The 20,195-nt window shown below is 46.1% G+C and overlaps 1 long non-coding RNA gene across 2 annotated transcripts; it reads right to left on the reverse strand.

Annotated features, from left to right (window-relative positions):
- Positions 1–415: 415 nt before the first annotated feature.
- On the reverse strand, positions 416–20,160 carry LOC127055682 (uncharacterized). 2 transcript variants are annotated; one of them, XR_007775551.1, is made up of 3 exons: positions 19,974–20,160; positions 1,952–17,945; positions 416–1,880 (listed from the first exon to the last, which is right to left on the reverse strand). It is a non-coding gene; the product is annotated as an uncharacterized LOC127055682 (long non-coding RNA). The 2 variants fall into 2 exon arrangements; XR_007775550.1 differs by having other exon boundaries at positions 416–17,945.
- Between the last annotated feature and the right edge of the window lie 35 nt (positions 20,161–20,195).

Here is a 20,195-nt window from a genome sequence, read left to right on the forward strand (position 1 = left end):
CTAGCTAACATGTGGGCGTTACCCCAGGAGCAAACATTTGAAATCCAAGTATAGAGCCAATAATTATAACTTCAAATACAAAAATGATACATGCATACAGATAGCATAATCATAATCAGCAAGTCATAACCTTTTCATAGACCCCCTCATTCGACAACGTTTGTACAATATTAGCTGCAAATATATAACAGTGGTTGCAACAATGATCTGTATGATCATATTTTACTCAGATAACTTTACAAGCAGTACGGGAAAAAACATTTGGTCAGTGGTCGTAGTTCACATGAGATATACATGCATATTGTGTGCCCAGAGCAGGTTCACAAAGTTCTGCTTTCCACAGTGGTATAAATGTTCTGTAACATGCACTCTACCATTCAAACACCACAGGACCCTATTGATTTTTTTACCACTGTCTCTCTCTCTCTCTCCAGGGGAGATAAAGTAGAATTTCATACAGAGAAATTGCTCAATCTTGGTTCACGTTATAGGAAATAGCCGGCTGGCCTCTTCCCCCACTATAGCAAGTACCCTCCACTTCTGGAAGGGGTGGAGATCATGTTGGTGAATAATTTCACAACCTACTGCACTCATCTGCCCTTTGCGAGAGACAGGTCTTATTCAGAAAGGCAGAGCCAGGTCCACAGATCCTCAGTGTAGGGTAGTCACCTGGCTGTAGAGGTAAGGGCAGAATCAGAATTGATTGGACTGCTGATGAGAGACTAGCTCCCATATTTTGGAGCCCCTCCCTGTTTTCTGCATCCTGTAGTTATTGGCAGGGCAGTGGAATCCAGCACCTATCATGAGCGAGAGAATTTGTAACAAAACAAACAAAAAACCTTGAAGGGGTTCTTGGTCTCCTGCATGAAATTAATATAGCACCTTCATGTCATCCCCACTCTGCTCTCCCCTCACTCACTGCTCAGATAACAAGTGAGGAAGTTGGTGAAGAAAGACAGACTGTGTCCCTCCAGACGGTGCAGGACTGGTTTGTGCCTTGTGCACTCCAGCCACCACATCCGCAAGTCCAGAAAGGTTTCGCTTTGGCTGCCATACCCTGACTCAGGAGCCGGTTCCCCAGGAGTTCCTCACCAGTGGGGATCTGACAGCTGGGCCACAAATGTCATGAAGTATGGTGGAAAGATTGAGAGCCTTTTGGGGACCGGAGGCAATTACAGCAAAGGCCCGTGGTCCAATGTGGAGAAATCCTCCAGAGACAGAGCAAGGAGCAGTATCTAACACCATTTTGCAGCACGAGTTTGATCGTTTGCCTCGCCTTGCCGTCATTGAGCAATTTGGTTGGTCTCCTGCCCTTAGCTCCAAGGGAAGTCAGGAATTCTGCATGGAGGGGAGAAGGGACTCTTCCCCTGAGGAAGAAATTCTCTCTTGACTAGGGAACTCTCAGATTTGGTGTGAAGAGTGCCTTTATGTCAGAGGCCACCATCTTGTGAGCCCCAGGCAGCAGCTGCAGTGTCCCCTTAAAGGCCTTGTAACCACTCTCAAAGGAGCAAAGATAAAGAAATGCCTGTTAGCAGAAGAGATTCTTAGGACTCAGTTCCCAATCCCCATGTCCCCTAAGGAGTAAAATTAAAGGGAAAATGGGTTCAGGAAATTACCTGAGAAACTTAGGAGAAAACTGGCCTGTTCTTCTGGGAATAGTAGTTCCTCTGTCTTCTCTCCAGCAGGTGCCAGAGCTAAAAGCACTGCTGACCAGGTTTTTATACTTGGAAAGAAAAAACATTTAAAAAAAAAAAAGAAGAGGTGTTTGTGTCTGGTTCTGCTTCGTCATAACATTTATGTTCATCCTTGTCTTCATGGACATCACCAGTGAAAAAGAAGGCTAGGCAACCTGTTCCGTCTAGTTCCAAGAGCAGTTCCATCTGAAAAATGGGAAAAGATCAGATCAACAATTACCCCCCTGAGGAGGTGCCTGAGGACATTAGATAAGCACCTTCATGAGCATTCTAGGGATGATCATGTCATGCATAGGGATAGTGCCTTGGACAAGAATGCATATGGGACTCTCCAGAGTTTCCTGCTGTCTCTTCTGCACCATTTTCTGATTATTTTTTTTTCTTTCCATACTGGATAGTGAAAGTTCCATCACTTGTGTTGAGATCTCTGGTTTGGTGGATGGATCCAGAGAAATTCCAGGGAGGGATGGCAATGGTGGAGCCAGAGAGGTCTGTTGGGAAACATGTAGAGCATTCTCTGAGAAGTTGGTAGCCCAAGGAAAAAGGTCCTTCTCAGAATGAATTTTTTTTCTAGAGCTGAAGGCAATAAAGTATGTGTAGTGAGGAGGAGTGTCCTCTCACAGACCCAAAGGAGGAGGCACCACTCACTGAACCCTGGTAGGCGGAACCAGGCCACGTTCATCCCTCCCACTGGAAGTCAGTGGGTGGGACAGGAAGTATAAAAGGCGGGTCTGGGAGCTCAGTTGTGCTGCAGCTGCCGAAGGAGTCAGATGCCTCCTCCTGAGCTGGGAGACTGCCGCAGCCCCTGCAGAGCTGAAGAATGGTCAAATCTGCTGGAGCTGCCTGCTGACCAAGCCACAGAGGAGTTGTCGGGACTACCATGGGCCTTCTAGCCTGAGACCCTCTAGGGATCTAGGTACACCCAGAGGGGTAGGTAGGACGTAGCCCAGGGAAACTAGACAACACTAGACACCCCACCTGTGGGGTGGCAGTACTCCCCCTCTTTAGGCCAGGAGGCCTGCATCAGCCTACAATCTGTCAAGCTAGGACACTAAGATCTGTGAATCCTCCCTGAGCCTCCTTGACTGTATCTGGGTGCTTCACCCCTGCCTGAGGACTTGTTGCCTGCCTTGACAAAGGGCTTTGGCTCCGAACTGTTTGTTGCTCGACCCTAAATACAGGCCCCAAGCTAGAGACTTCTTACCCTGCCTTGCTAAGGGCTTGGACTCCTACTGGTGTTTGCTACTCTGCCCTGACTGCAGGCCAGAGCCCCAGGCTGTGTGTTGCCATGCTAATTCCCCAACAGTGGGCGACACATAAGGCGGAGTGGCCACCCATGGACCATGGGCAGCAGGGACCACTACCACCAACCCACTACAGTATGCCAGCCAACAACTGGCCCCAGCATTGCCAAAATGGTTATGTTCTGATAATGACAGACAACACGTTGGCAATGACGAATGTAAACCTTTGGGATGGAAGGGAGGATGAGGAGGTTAAGGGATCTAAAAAAATGAAGCAACATGTCTCCACCCACTACAGTTTAGGGCCTGGCATATCAAGGGCACTGGCAATGCAAAGGCCAACTGTCTGAGCAAAAAAAAGTAAAAAAAAATCAGGTGGAATGGACTCTTCAGGATGCATCCTTCCGAATGATCATCAAAAGTTTTGGAGCTCCAATTCTAGATCTTTTTGCATCCAAGGCAAACCTGGAAGATTCACAAATACTTTGCAAGAAAAGGGAACCAGGAGCCCTAGGCATAGATGCCTTGTTGCTCATGTAGCCAGAGGGCTTACTTTATGCTTTTCCTCCAATGCTCATCACCACCAGGATAATACAGAAGATCAGAAAGGAAGTCTTCCAAACTCATGAGCATGTCAGTGGATCCACTTTTGTTCCCAAATCCAATGCCACGTTTTTTATCCCAGTGGCTAGTTCTTCACAAAGATCCAAGCAAGTTAAATTTAGCAGCTTGGCATTTGAAAGGAGGTTTCTAAATGGTAGCGCCGGCCCTGGCTAGAGCAGTAGTTCTCAAACTAGGGCCACTGCTTGTTCAGGGAAAGCCCCTGGCAGGCCAGGCTGGTTTGTTTACCTGCCACGTCCGCAGGTTCGGCGGATCGTAGCTCCTGAACAAGCGGCAGCCCTAGTTTGAGAACCACTGATCTAGAGACAGGAGAGTTGTCAAAAAGTCCTGCCTCCTGAGATTGTGGGGCTGTGATTAGCCTTCGGCTCTATCAATCAAGGAGATTCTAGGAGACAGTTGGGCACCTCAGAACATTATCTCCCCCTGCCTAGATGCTACCCCCAGTCCTTCCCCACATGGGACTTTAATGGCTCCCCCTGTCTGGCTGCTTCTATCAGCTTCCCCCCAGCTTGTGCCTTCCGTTCTCCCCATTCTTCAGTCCTGGTAAGGAGAAGTTCACACGCACTCTTCCACCAGGTAACATCAGGCTGCAGCCATCACTGTGGGGCTGGCTGGGCAACAAATGAGAATAAGCTCTCCACAAAATGAGCACTTGAGACATAGGTAGCGGGTATAATAGGCTAAGGAAGGCTTGGCCTCCACTGGTGCAGCTACCACCAGATGCCTAGGCCATGGTGGCCCTGCCTGCACTCTGCATCTTTCTGTCCCTGCTCTGCCTCTTCCCTGAGGTCCCCAGGGGTGCCTGGCTGAGTCCCTCCTCTCCTCTATTCCAACCCCCTCTGCGGAGGTCCCCGCTGCTCACCACGTCCCTCCTTTGTGAGGTGCCTCCCACTTGCCGTGTGCCTGTGGGCCTCGCATGAGAAGGGGGTGTGGAGAAGAGAAGGGATGTGGTGGGTGATGGGGTCCTTGTGGGGAAGAGGGTGGAGGAGAGGAGGGATGTGGTGGGCAGCAGCAAGCGGGGCTAAGGCTGAGTTGGAGCAGGGGTGGGGCCATGGGTGGAAGAAGCGGGACAGGAAGCTAACCTCCCCCAGGGGAAGCTTCACCTGCTGCCCATGACTTGAGAGTTCTTCCTCTGATGTGCCAGGGGTGGGATTAGCCTTTGGTTCAGTTCTGAACATCATGCCCTCCCTCAGGGGACAGCTGAGACTCCTACCTAGCACTTGTGAACTTTCCCAGCTCCTGAACTCCTCCCTCTTGGAACAATGGAGAGCAGGGAGCAGCAGGGAAGGACAGCAGATACTCATGCCATCCCATTGGGGTGCAAGCTAGGGATGAGTGAGATACATGGAGAAGTCTGAGTGAGGCTGTTGTCTTCCTCTTTTGCAGGGAATAGGGTCCATTCCTTAATGGCAATGTGAAGAGGAGGAAAAGGCTAGAGAACGGGGTGAAAAGATAGCAGCAAATAGTCATAAACTGAATCAAAGTAGCAGAAACATCCCAGGAAAGGGAAAACACCTTTTTTATGAGGTGGTGGGTTTTTGTTTTTTTTTAATCAAGTATCAGGGAAGTAAAGGAAGGCAAAACAGGGAATGAGAACAGGGTTTCCATAGGGAGAACCCAAATGCAGAAGAAAAGCACAGGAATTAATTGGAAATTCACCCTAAACTTGATCACCTGAGAAGAATTTCTAGAACATTATTGTAGGAAGGATGGGAATTGAAGGCAGCAAGAGAACAGCTGACTGCTGCAGCCAGTTCAGCATTCAGCTCAGGTGACAGTTACCAAGCCACAGTTTAGCCACTACCTCCACCAGCACTAGCAGCTCCTTCTATCACAATGGTGACAAGCACCATCAGAACTTTACTTCACATTCTGAACTTGATAACCAGAAGGGCTGGATGAGAAAAAAGTGATCTAATGTTTTGGGAAGGAAAAACATGATTTTATCTTTGAAGGCACCATACCTGCAATATTACGGAGCTTACTGCCCTTATCAATTCCAATAGATGGGGCCAGATTCATCCCCAAATAACTCCATTGATTCCAGGAATTCATCTGGTCTGTTGTGTTAATTAACAGAATTTTAAAGGTGAAGTGTTGCAGAGGTTAATGGTATAAACTGATTAATTTTACAACTACATTGTTAGCAAACTCTCATTGCATAAATCCTAGGTTACATGCAATTCCAGAACCTGTGTTTGGGGGTTAAAGTTAACAGTGGGTGCTTATTGTTTTAAAATTCAAATTTCCCTTCTCCAGTTTGGAGGGTCTTTTCTGGTTCCTGGCCTCTCCAAAGTGAGTTAGTGATTGGGGTGCTTATAGCTGGGGCAAAAGCTGGTTGGGGAGCTACCCTAGAAGCTGGGAAATCTGGGTTCAATTCCATATGCTGTCACAGACTTCCTTGGTGATTTTAATTGATTTCAATGGCAGTTAGGTGCCTAAATACCTTTGAGCATCTGGGCTTTTGTGTCTCTGTTTTCCATCTGTAATTTTTTCCATCTGCAAATTGCGGATAATAGCACTTGCTACCTCAAGGGTCATTGTGAGGAAAAATATATTAAAGGTTGTGAGATGCTGAGATAGTATGGTAATGGGGGGCCATATAAGTAAATTAGCATGCTTTGGTCCTCTTAACATTTCCCGTCTTCTCCACAATTCCAAGTCAAACTAAGTGAAAGCCCATGCTGTCATACTGCTGTAATTTATAAAGTGTAAAAAAGCAGAAGACGGCTGAGAACTTAAAAACTGGATGGTGAGAGACTGCGAATCCCAGGGATGATCCCTGATATTCTTAACAAAAAGAGCCCTCAACCATGCCTGTAGTTGTTTCCATCACTTCACAATGACTCAACAGACATTCTAGGCTTCAGAATGACACACAGACCGAATGACAACACTGGAATCTTATTAGATAGATTGGGGTGTATGGGGATTGTGATGGGGTTCTTCCAGCAGCACCCTGATCACTGACATTGCCTGCAGGCTCAGCTGAGGGCAGTTACACACTTTCTGGTGGGGGATTGTGAGTATCTGGATGACAACCACCGGGCTAATAAGGATTGGGGAGAATATAAGGGGAGGAAACAGGAAGCAAGGTATAGCTCAGAAGGAGGCTCACAGGGTGAACCTGGGCTGGGGAGTGAGTGTTGCAGGTGCTGGAACTAGAGGTGCAGGGGGTGTGGCAGCACCCTGTCATCTGAAGTGGTTTCCATCACATACAGGGTTTACAGTTTTGTTCAATGCTTTTCAGTACCCCCACCATAAAAATTGTTCTAGTACCTATGAAGCCTATCCTTAGTGTACACCTGTATTGCCTGGTATTCCTATGTAAGAGGGGAATAAATATACACCTTGGTGAAAGATAAACAGCCTGCAGTACATTTGTGACTGAAACCATCTGAACTAGTCAGGCACTGTGGATCACCAGATGGTGATGGAGATGCCCTGTGACAGGGATGGATAGATAGCTGTGTTGGCTGCTTTTTGGTGTCTGCATGGAATTTAGTATGTTGGTTTTCACCTATAAAGCCCTTACTGACTTGAGACTGGTCTTCTTGAGGAACCACCTTTCCCTCCGAGCCCTACTGCCACAGTTATAAGCAGTGATGCTAGAGCCCCCTTGGACTAAATAAGAGAGAATGATACTGTCTAGGAGTTCTCTGTGAAGGGCCTTCAACATAGAATCTACTTCTGGTCTAAACTAGCCTGAATTTGGTGACCTTCATGGCCGTCTGCAAGGAACATCTCTTTGCCCCGGCCTTTGAAGGAAAAAGAGGTCATAATAGAGGCTCTTGTTTGTATGGGGATGGACAGTACTGTTAGGCTTGATTTTGTTGTGGTTGGTTATTTTTGGCTTGGGAGCAGACAGCAGCTGTGGTTCTGCTTTTGTTGATTGCATTCTTAAATACTGGCAGAAGCACCAGGAGCGTAGGATAGGTGCTTTTTTGAACATATATTGCTTTAAATCAAAATAAATTAAAAATGAATGGGCGGAATGTGATGCTGAACATCAGTAAACAGGACTGAGATGTTCTTTCCATTCAGCTGGCTAGACCCTCTAATCATGACTATGCTTAACGTTAAGTCCCACTGACTTCAAGTTAAGCACATGCAATTGGGACCTTCACTCCTTGCTCACAGGTTCTTCTATTTTCTTTAGAACTGTTTATAGTTACAATGCCACTCATGCTTGACCACACATGTAAGGGAACAGACACGGATATCTTCTTTGGAGGGCTTGAGAGTTACAAAAATTAATATGAAACATTTTCAGCGTTCAGAAAACAAAAGAATAAAAGCTAAAAATTGAAAAACCTGCCTGCAGGGCTGGACACCCAACCACAACAGCATAAGAACCCAAAAGAAAATCTAACAGTAAGTTGCAACTGAACGGTCTCATTCCACAGTGCCAAGATTGCCGAGGAGAAAGAAATATTATAAACAGTGAAAATGCTAGATTATTATAACAGAGAGATTTAAAAATGTCTATTTTAGTAACTCAGATTCAGGAAGCATAGAAATTTGTAAGATTTAGAGGTTTTTAAGAGACTATAGACATGACTGTTTAAGGATTTTGTTTTTAATGTAATACTTATCTAGTCAGTGTCCATGTCACTATTTCTAGCCCTGGCTCTCTCTGTTTCTAGTTAGTCCAGCATAGGCTGCTCTTTTGTTTCTGATCACACTCATGATGATCATCCATTCATGCCTTGATGCTGTAGCTATGCAACTAGGAAGAGATTATATGGTTTAGAAGATTGGGAGAAAGACACAGCTCATGGTTACTGGTTTGACTCCATCCCTGAGTGGTACGGATCAAAAGTCACTGACTCTTTCATGACAGCCTACATGAAATCAAATGCACAGGTTTCATGTGTATATCACTCACAAAACTACCACTGTAATCTTCACTGTTATTGGTGCTCTTGATGGAGAGGCCAACAAGTGAATGGAACTTTCCTTTCACTGCTAAAAGTGCTAATCTTTAGGGCACAGTTGAGGAGCGCTGGCAGGACACTCTAGGAGAATCTTGCATTACTGCTATATATGCTGTAACTGCTCTGTGTATAGAAAACTGCATTCTCCAGGCCTCTCAAACAGACTTGTGCTTTTCACAAGCATTAAATTTGCTTAAATAATTTAATGATTGGTTTTCCTTACTACAACAATGCTTTATTGACAAGTTCAAAAAGCTCGAGGCTTGACACATTAGGATTTTTTTTTAATACTGTAGGTAAAATATGGCTTGCTTGATATCTTTATAATAGCTGTAAAATGATCTGCTGGGTATGTTTTCATTTAAAACTAGTCACTTTGTGGTTAAAAAATGCAACTCTGCTATGAGTCACAGAATTTTGCCTCTTGAGCCTTGAAAGGCATAATTTAGCCCATTAGAGCCATTTTAGCAGTTAAAACGAGTGGACAGAAATATTTTTCCTGTCGTTTGACACACTTCTGGGGTATTTCCACTTTCTGTTATGGGCTGCTCTCACCACTTTCTTGCAAAGTTCCATATCATCTCCACTCCCCACCATTTCTGAGTGTTGATGAATAAGGGCTTGACCCTGCTGTCATTGAAGTCAATGGCAGAACTCCCAATGAGTTCAGTGGTGAAGGATCAGTCCCCTAAATCCCTTGACAGGGCAGCTCTGTATTTGCACAGCTTAAAAATCCACCTGTCCACTCCAATGCCCATTTTTAGGTGTGCAGGTAGAACCCAATGTAAAAACTCTGGATCTATGTTCATATACACACAAAAAGTAACAAATCAGCACTCAAGAACAACCCTATAACCAGAAGTTATAGTGCAGGTATAATAGAGAGTTAAAAACAGCAAAGGGCATTTGTTTCAAGCTACCAGGGTTTATAGACTGACTTTAACATCATGCTCATCTGGTCTAACCTCCTGCTTATTTATAATACCACAGCGATCATAACACCTCAAGATTGTCCTTTCCCATGACTCATTCTTTTTTCGGTAATGCGTAAGATGTGATGCAAAGACAAAGGGATAAAGACAACACTGGGGCAGATGGGAGCAATTTCTTTTGACAGAGCTGCCCCTGCTTATACCAGCAGCAAATTCAGGTTAAAGGTTGTAAACTTTTTGGGGCAGAGAGATTGTCTTTCTATATATCAGTATGTCACCTAGCATATGGCCCCCACCCTAACTGAGGTCTTTAAGAGCATACAAATAATTAGTAATTGTGGTAAGTCTAAGAGGACATCAGTAAGTCCTCCCGCTGCTAGTTTAACCTGAACCTGAGGGCAGTGATGAACTGCCAAAATCTTAACAGGTTCCCTATAAAAAGTTCTGATTTAAGGGATGTGCCACAGTAGGTATTTTTTGTACCTTTCTCCATAAGAAGTGGCAATGCATTGAGTTATTGAGAGCCATACTTAACAATAAAAAATATGTCCGTATTTTCCCGGGAATTTTAAATTTTAAAAATTTCTCCCGGACAGTGATTTAAGAACTATAAAGCCTGACATGTCCAGGAAAATATTGATGTATGTTAACCCCACCTAAAGTTTTTTTTTAAAAGATGGGCCTGAACAAGAAATGAGCTCCATTTCACATGTGTGGGTCCCTGCCATTCCCTGGGGGTGTGCTAGCGTGACCAGAAGTCCTGATTTTATAGGGACAGTCCCGATTTCTGGGTCTTTGTCTTATATAGGCTCATATTACCCCCCCACCCTGTCCTGTGCCGATTTTTTACACTTTCTGTCTGGTCACCCTAGGGTGTGCACATATGTGGGTCCCAGCTGCTCCCTGTCCCCCTCATTGAAGCAGGTGTGCAGGGTTACTGCCCTGGGAACTGCAGGGCACCAGTGGACGTGGAGCTGACTGCAGACAGGGGTGTGGGGCAGGGTTAGCTGGAGGCAGGGGGTTCAGGTCTGGCTGCAGGCAGGGCAGGGAGTGTGGGGCTGGCTGGCTTTGGGCAGGGCCGCGGGGGTGTGTGGCAGGGGTTGACTGGAGACAGAGGAATGTGGGGCTGGCTGGCTGGCTTCAGGCAAGGGTGTGTATCAGGGATTGGCTGGAGACAGGGCAGGGGGCGGGGCTGCTGGAGGCAGGGCAGGGGGTGCGGCAGGGGCTGGTTGCGGGCAGGGGGTGCAGGGCTGGCTGGAGACAGGGGCTGACTGCAGGCAGGGTGGCGGGTACTCACAGGGAGAGCAGCTTGGACCAGCCTGAGCAGCAGGACACAGCCCAGGCCCAGCAGAGCAGCCAGGGACCCACAAGGCAGCAGTGGGAGCCTCAGGGCCAGGGTCAGGGTCGCACCAGCAGCAACAGGGCCTGTGCCCAGGGCCAGGTGGCGGCCCACATGGATTCTGCAGTGCAGTGCCCCTGGCGGCTAAAGGAGGAATTACATCTCTTCCCAGCCGGAGCACATCAAAGCCGCAGTGCCCCCTCGCAGGGAAACAGGTTAACAACCGGTTCTAAAACTGCTTCAAAATTTAACAAACAGTTCGCATGAACCAGCACGAACTGGCTCCAGCTCACCACTGCCTGAGGGAAAGGAAAAACAGCAAACATTCCAGCATGTTACCTGGCAACCTGCCACTGGATTAGAAATGGGCATTAATCACAAATGGACATGTGGGATTAAACCTAGAGACCCAATGTAAACCCTATCCTGGGTAAATCCTTGAAGCATTGTATCTGACTCAGACAGAGATCTGAAAGTTCTGTCCTTTTTAGAAGTTTGGCAACATTTGTACAGTGTGTCATACCCAAGGGTTCTGAATTTGATTTGACTCACAGGGTGTTTGTATGCAGTTTTGTTGTAGCCATATTGGTCCTGCGATATTAGAGAAACAGTTTTGTAACAACTTTTATTGGACAAACTTCTGTTGGAGTGAGAGGGACAAGCTTTTGATCATGTGACAAAATGGCCAGTGTTGGTATGGGGAGGAGTCCCATGATTTTCTTGGCAGGGGGACGAGAACACCATCCCTTGCTCTGCTTTTGGGGCACCAAGGACCCCCACCAGGAGCCCAGGAAGGTGGAAAAAGAGGGAAGGGGTCTGGGTTTGCTCTTCACTCCGAGCCCCAGCCCCTCCCAACCTCTGTCGGTTTCTTACCTTCTTCCCCCTTGGTAGGGTTCCTCTCCCAGTGTCAAGGACTAAGCGTGAATCTCCCTGCTGCGCAAGGGCAGGGTCTCCCTTCCTCCAGATCTCTAGTCTTTCAATTCTCAGCAACATACCTCCAAACTCCAGTCCTCTCTCTTTCCTCACTCTACCCTGTCTAGCTGAAGCACGGCTTTTTATTAGGTCCCTGAGAGGGTATTAATTGGCTACAGGTGCTCCAATTAACCTGTAGTAATCTTCCCTAGACTACAGGGAACCATACCTTAATTACCTAGGGCTTATATATCTCCCCTGGACACTCTCCCACTGCTCCATCACAATGTACAGAAAGCTCTTCTTCAGGTCTGGAAAAGGTACAGTATCACCGCTAAATAGAAGATTAAATGGACAGTTTAGCACAAATAGTTAGCACATAAGAATGGCCACACTAGGTCAGACCAAATGTCCATCTAGCTCAGTATCTTGTCTTCTGACAGCGGCCAATGCCAAGTGCCCCAGAGGAAATGAACAGAACAGGTAATCACCATCAAGTGATCCATCCCCCTGTTGCCCATTCCCAGCTTCTGGCAAACAGCAGCTAGGAGACACCATCCCTGTCCATCCTGGCTAATTGCCATTGATAGACTTTCCTCCATGGACTTATCTAGTTCTTTTTTTAACCCTGGCATAGTCTTGGCCTTCACAACATCCTCTGGCAAAGAGTTCCACAGGTTGACTGTGCACTGTATGAAAAAATACTTCTTTTTGTTTTAAATCTGCTGCCTATTAATTTCATTTGGTGACCCCTAATTCTTGCGTTATGAGGAGTAAATAACACTTCCTTATTTACTTTCTCCACATGATTTTATAGACCTCTATCATATCTCCCCTTAGTCATCCCTTTTCCAAGCTGAAAAATCCCAATCTTATTAATCTCTCCTCATATGGCAGCCGTTCCATACAGCTAATAATTTTTGTTTCCCTTTTCTGAACCTTTTCCAATTCCAATATCTTTTTTGAGATGGGGCGACCATATCTGCACGTAGTATTCAAGATGTGGGTGTACCATGGACTTATATAGAGGCAATATGATATTTTCTGTATTACTATCTATCCCTTTCTTAATGATTCTCAACATTTAGTTCACTTTTTTGAGTGCCGCTACACATTTACTGGATATTTTCAGAGAACTATCCACAATGACTCCAAGATCTCTTTCTTGAGTGCTAACAGCTAATTTAGATCCCATCATATTGTATGTATAGTTGGGAATATGTTTTCCAGCGTGCATTAGTTTGCATTTATCAACATTGAATTTCATCTGCCATTTTTGTTGCCAAGACACCGTTTTGTGAGATCCTTTTGTAGCTCTTTGCAGTCTGCTTTGGACTTAACTATCTTGAGTAGTTTTGTATCATCAGCAAATTTTTCCACCTCACTGTTTACCCCTTCTTCCAGATCATTTATGAATATATTGAACTGGGCCCCGTGCAGACCCCTGGGGGACACCACTATTTACCTCTCTTCATTCTGAAAACTGACCATTTATTCCTACCCACTGTTTCCTATCTTTTAACTAGTTACCAGTCCATAAAAGGACCTTTCCTGTTATCCCACAACAGCTTACTTTGCTTAAGAGCCTTTGGTGAGGGACCTTGTCTTGGCTTTCTGAAAATCTAAGTACACTATATCCACTGGATCCCCTTTGTCCACATGCTTGTTGACCCCCTCAAGAATTCTAGTAGATTGGTGAGGCATGATTTCCCTTTACAAAAAACATGCTGACTTCTACCTAACAAATTATGTTCATCTATGTGTCTGACAATTTTGTTCTTTACTATAGTTTCAACCAGTTTGCCTGGTACTGAGTTCAGGCTTACCCACCTGTAATTGACAGGTTCACCTCTAAAGCCCTTTTTAAAAATCAGCATCACATTAGCTATCCTCCAGTCATTTGGTACAGAAGCTGATTTAAATGATAGCTAATGGGCTAGAGTTAGTAGTTCTGCAATTTAACATTTGAGTTCCTTCAGGACTCTTGGATGACTACCATCTGATTCTGGTGACTTATTACTGTTTAGTTTATCTATTTGTTCCAAAACCTCCTCTAATGACACCTCAATCCATAGGAGCACCCACAGGAAAAAACCCACCAGCAGCTCCCCGCCTCAGCTCACCTCCACCTCTTCCCCTGAGCATGCCATGTCCCTGCTTCTCCCCCTACCTCCCAGTGCTTGTCAATGCGAAACAGCTGTTTTGTGGCAACAAGCGCTGGGGGGGGGTGCAGAGGGAGAACACAGCATGCTTGGGGAAGAGGCAGGGCTCGGGTGGAGACTTTGGGGAAGGGGTTGGAATGGGGCCAGGGGCATGAAGGGATGGGGCAAGGGTGGAATCAAAGCAGGGTTAGGGGGGTTGAGCACCCACCAGCACTGAGAAAAGTTGGTGCTATCCTTCAATCTGGGACAGTTCCTCAGATTTGTCACCTAAAAAGAATGGATCAGGCTTGGAAATCTCCCTCACATCCTCAGCCATGAAGACCAATGCAAAGAATTCATTTAGTTTCCCTGCAATGGCCTTATTGTCCTCGAGCGCTCCTATCTCAATCATCCAGAGGCCGCATTGGTTGGTTAGCAGGGTTCCTACTTCTGACGTACTTAAATTTTTTTTTGCTGTTACTTTTTGAGTCTTTGACTAGGTGTTATTCAAATTTTTTGCCTTCCTAATTATATTTTTACACTTCATTTGCCAGAGTTTATGCTCTTTTCTATTTTCCTCATTAAAGGATTTAACTTCCACTTTTTACAGGATGCCTTTCTGCCTCTCACTGCTTCTTTTACTTTGTTGTTTAGCCACAGTGGCACTTTTTTTGGTTCTCTTATGTTTTTTAATTTGGGGTATTCATTTAAGTTGAGCCTCTATTATTGGGTCTTTAAAAAATTTCCATGCAGCTTGTAGGGATTTCACTTTTTCACTGTACCTTTTAATTTCTGTTTAACTTTCTCATTTTTGTGTAGTCCCCCTTTTTGAAAATAAATGCTAATGTTGGGCTGCTGTGGTGTTTTCCCCGCCACAGAGATGTTAAATTTAATTATATTGTGGTCACTAATACCAAGCAGTCCAGCTATATTCACCTCTTAGATCTGATCCTGTGCTCCACTTAGGACTAAATTAAGAATTGCCTCACCTCTTCTGGGTTCCAGGACTAGTTGCTCCAAGAAGAAGTCATTTCACATGTCAAAGAAACTACATCCCGTTCTGAGGTGACATGTACCCAGTCAATATGGGGATACTGAAATCCATTATTATTTTTTATTTTAACAGCCTCTCTAATCTCCCTGCACATTTTATAGTTACTAGCAACATCCTGGTCAGGTGGGCAGTAAAATATCCCTACTGCTGTATTTTTATTATTAGAGCATGGAATTACTATCCATAGAGAGTCTATGGTACTGTTTGGTTCATTTAAGATTTTTACTTCATTTGATTCTAGACTTTTTCTTTCCCACATAGTGCCACTCCCCCACCAGCACGATCAGTTCTGTCCTTCTGATATATGTTGTACCCTGGTATTACTGTGTTCCATTGATCATCCTCATTCCACCAAGTTTCTGTGATGCCTATTATATCAATATCCTCATTTAATACAAGACACTCTAGTTCACGCATCTTATTTAGACTTCTAGCATTGGTATATAAGCATTTAAAAACTTGTCACTTTTTAGCTGTCTGCCATTACATGATTTAATTGAAGGGGACTCTTTTCATTTGACTGTTTCTCATCAGATCCTACCTCTATTTTATCATCATCCATCCTCTCCTCACTAGGACATAGAGAATCTTCATTAATAGATCCTCCCTAAGGGATGTCTCTGTTCGAAGCATGTGCTTCTTTGCACCTGTCGGTTTTCCCCGCCCCCAGCCCTTAATTTAAAAACTGCTCTATAACCTTTTTAAGTGCCAGCAACCTGGTTCCATTTTGATTTAGGTGGAGCCCATCCTTGTCCTATAGGCTCCCCCTTTTTCCAAAAGTTTCTCCAGTTCCCAATAAATCTAAACCCCTCCTCCCTACATCATCTACATACACATATTCTAAGGGACCATTCAAGGGGAAGTGGCCTAACACTCCTGTAGTTGTAGGACAAAAAAGGGGATTAGTAGGTACAGATTGTTGTAATAAACCATAAACCCAGTATCTTTATTAAGACCATGATTTTAGGTGTCTAGCAAAGTTATGAATTTAAGATCCCAGGCTCATCTTTTAAAAGTGTTGTGCAGGTTTCCTTTGAGGATGAGGCCTGATAGGTCAGAAATAGCGTGATCACTTTGCGATAAGTGTTCACCCATATGAAATATGGTGGGTTTTGTCTTTTAGAATTTTCCTGTGTGAGTTCATTCAAGAGCATAATGATTGGTTTCACCCACATAGTTGTTATAGGGGCATTTAATGCACTCGATGAGGTACATCACATGTTGATTGGCATGTGTAGGACCCATGAAACTTGAAAGGTGTGTTGACGTGAGTGTTGATTGGTCTAGCAGAGTATATACATCTGCACCTTTTGCATCTGTTCTGGCAGGGTCTGTGTGGAGCTTGCTTCTGGTGAGCTTGGAGATGTGGGGGAGGGGCTGGTTTGAAGGCCAGAAGAGGGAGTTCCAGATAGGGATGTAAATATTGTTTAAAAAGTTAACCATTTAAACAATTAAAACTGAATCAGTGAACCAATATAAGAGAAGGGCTAGGGCTGGCAGGCGTGGCCGGGGCTACTCTCAGAGGCACGGGGCTGGGGTTGCTCTAGCCAGCTGGCGCAGGGTTGGGGCCGCTCCCGCTGGCCCAGTGTGGCTAGGGGCTCACAGTTAGGGTGGGTTATAGTTGTTATACCCCATCCTGCAAGGGTGCTGAATATTTAACCTGGACTGTATTATGCAGAATGTGACTAAGGAAGTTTCCACATTGTTTTGTCCAACCCTCCCAATTTTGTGTCAGCAAGAGTAGATTACATGACAATGATTCATCTACCAGCTCACTTGAACTAATGAGCCATTTCCTCAGCTTTAGGTCTCCAGATGGCTTGCAATTGTTACATAGGAGGATAATCCTTACAAGGGAAGTGTCTTCCTCAGGAAGCATCATGGTGGCTCCCTTACAGAAGCACACCACTAGCGTAAGTAGTGATAGGATTGCATGCTCCTAACCAGAAATCATACAAAATCAAGTGGTAAGATCAATAAAGCAATTTTTCTTTTCCTTATGCAAATGTAGTGACTCATATGTATTATACTTCAAATGGGTAATAAGTCATGAATTCCACTGTTGTTAGTGGTGGAAGTGCTGGGATCACAGAAAATAACTGTTGCTTCACAATCAGTTTAAAAAAAAAAAATCAGATATTTCCAGCTAGGCAGCTGGCTAAATAGCTGGAATTGCTGTTTTTATTTCCACACAGCACATGACAAAGCTGAGAAAATGCCTGGTGGTAGCTATTCTTCTCTGAAGCTGCAGTTGATAAATTGTCCATGCTATAATTTAAACTATAGCAGCATTTTCTACACAACTTTCTCTGCCTTGTGTTAATTGGCTGTTTGCTCCCTATCCCTCACTCTTCACCTCAGCTCCACTCTCCCCTTACCTATCCCATTCCCCACCTGATTCCTCTTTCATTTAGCTTATCCCCTCTTAAGTAAACCCATACCCCTCCAAAAATCATAGAACATGACCCTTCCTGCCATCACCTTGTTCACTCTCCCTGTGTCCTACCCCTTCCCTCCCCTCCCAGTGTATCTTATCTATTTAGATTGTTAGCTCTGCAGGGGCAGGAATTGACTACTCTGTGTTTGTACAATACCACCAGCCCTAAGGCACTGCTGTAATAAACAAGATGAATTACTGTTCAAAAATAAAGAACTATGGCTGAAAACAATCTGCCAGACTGTGTGCCACATGGCTTTCTCTGTGTATTCAACAGTTCAAACTTTGCTATGAACTGGTCCCTTCAGGTACTCACATGCATTATTTTTCCAATGTGTTTAACTATACTGAGTGTGCATACAACTCATTTTAAACTACTTTCAAATACTGTTACATGGCACACTATGAACAAGGCAAACATACATTAAAGAGGGCAAGCAACAGACAGGCAGGAAAAGGAGAGGCACAGCAAACAGGAGCAACCAAAAGATGCATTCTTCCAGATACTTTCACATTTTTGCAGCTGAGTGGCAAGAAATTATGCTAAGTCAAAGAAAAGGTAGCTTCTCAGCCTGGTCTGTATGATGACAGGCTGCAGGATGCCCTATTCCTGCTTCTCCCACTGCAGGGTTACCTACAACCATGGGGAATAAAGAACAAGTATTATTAAATCCTTTGGCACAGAAATTTAAAAGTGAACCTCCTCCCACCCCGTTTCCAACTATGCCTCAAGTCCTTTCAGTACTGCCTGTAGAGCAGAAAGTCTAGACTTTCACAGGACCAACCTTTGTGGAGAGGCCCATTACTCCTAGGTCTGGTCTACACTACGCTGTTAAACCAATTTTAACAGCGTTAAATCAATTTAACGCTGCACCCGTCCACACTACACTGCTTTTTATATCGATTTAAAGGGCTCTTTAAATCGATTTCTGAACTCCTACAAAACAAGAGGCGTAATGCTAAAATCGATATTACTGTATTGGATTAGGGTTAGTGTGGACGCAAATCGAAGTTATTGGCCTCATTATTTTACAGTAGCTACCCACAGTGCACCGCTCCAGAAATCGATGCTAGCCTCGGACCATGGACGCACACCACTGAATTAATGTGCCTAGTGTGGACGTGCACAATCGACTTTATAATATCTGTTTTATAAAATCGGTTTAAGCTAATTCGAATTTATCCTGTAGTGTAGACGTAGCCCTAGAGACCTCCAACTTCTCCTTTCAGAGAAAGTCCATGAGAGGATCTATTTCCCTTATCACTGCCGAGGCTATTATGTTGTGGGTCACCAAGCAGGAAAGCAGAGCCGAAGGCTTACCATTCTGAGCCCTTAACGCAGAGGTAGGCAAAATTTTTGGCCTGAGGACCACATCTGGGTATGGAAATTATATGGCAGGCCATGAATACTCACAAAATTGGGGGTTGGGGTGTGGGACTCCGGCTGGAAGTATGGGCTTTGGGGATGGAGTTGGGGTGGAGGAGGGTGCTCTGGGATAGGACTGAGGGGTCTGGAGGGTTGGAGAGGGATCAGGCTCTGGGCAACGCTTACCTCAAGCAGCTCCAAGAAACAGTGGCAGGTCCTCCCTCCAGCTCCTACGCAGAGGTTCAGTCAGACTACCTTGGGCACTGCCCTGTCCACAAGCACTGTCACTACAGCTCCCGGCCAATAGGAGCTGCAGGGGCAGCAGTTGGGATGGGGGCAGTGTGCAGAGCCCCCTGGCTGCCCCTACATGTAGGAGCCAGAGGTGGAACATACCGCTACTTCCAGGGAGCCAGGATGAGTGGGGCAAGACCCTGACCCTGCTCCCCAGACTCTGCTTCCCAGTGGGAGCTTAAGGCCTGGAATAAAACATCTGGAGAACTGATGTGGCCCCCAGATTGTAATTTGTCCACCTCTGCCTTAAGGGGTAGGCAAAAGTGCACCTGACCTTGCCCAAAGGTGCCTCCAAGCACAAGCCCTGGTAGGAGCTGGGGAAGGAACCCTAGTGTGTGCAGGCACTTGCTCAGCGAGCTAGAACTGGGGCAAGGCCTACAATCCAAAAGTGAGGAGCACAGGGCCCCCTGAAAAGGAGAGTGGGGGCAGCGCAGAGGAGGCCAAGGAAGGCAGGGTGGGCACAGGCCTAGCCTGGAGACGAGGGAATGGGGTCCCCTGGAGGGGAAAGGGAGGCAAGGGAGCAGCATGGGTGGGCAGGGCCCAGGCCAGAGAAAGGCAGAGGAGGGGGTCCCCTGGAGGGGGAAAGGGAGGCAGGGGAGGGGTCATGGGCCCAGGCCAGAGAAAGGCAGGGGAGGGGGTCCCCTGGAGGGGGAAAGGGAGGCAGGGGAGTCATGGGCCCAGGCCAGAGAGAGGCAGGGAAGGGGGGTCTCCTGGAGGGTAAAGGGAAGCAGGGAGGGGGACATAGGCCCAGGCCGGAGAGAGGCAGGGAAGGGGGTCCCCTGGAGGGGAAAGGGAGGCGGGGAGGGTTATGGGCCCAGGCCGGAGAAAGGCGGGGAAGTGTCCCCGGGCGGGAAGGAGACAGGCTCTCCCCTTCCCATGCAGCGCCAGATCCCGACACGCGTTACAGCCGCCAGCCGGAACCTTCCTCCTCTAGGCCCGGGCCTCCTCCGCACTGCGCAGCCGCTCCAAGTTTCCCTGCTACTCTGCCCCTCAACCGTCCGGAACCTCTTTCTTTCTCTTCTCGCGAGAAGTTACTTCACTCCATCGTCTTCTCTCCCCGATCGTATCCTTCCGCTTCTCCGAGCCCCTTTCTGGAGAGTTCTGTGTGAAAGGAGAGTGAGGAAATAGTTCCTGTACCCGAGCGGGCCTCATCACCAGGTGATGCTGCCCCTCCGCCCGGCTGCCCCGCTGGTGACTATTGGGATGGTGGCGGAGTGATACGGCCTC

Source organism: Gopherus flavomarginatus, chromosome 7 (assembly GCF_025201925.1).
Source record: "Gopherus flavomarginatus isolate rGopFla2 chromosome 7, rGopFla2.mat.asm, whole genome shotgun sequence".
Lineage (NCBI taxonomy): Eukaryota > Metazoa > Chordata > Testudines > Testudinidae > Gopherus > Gopherus flavomarginatus.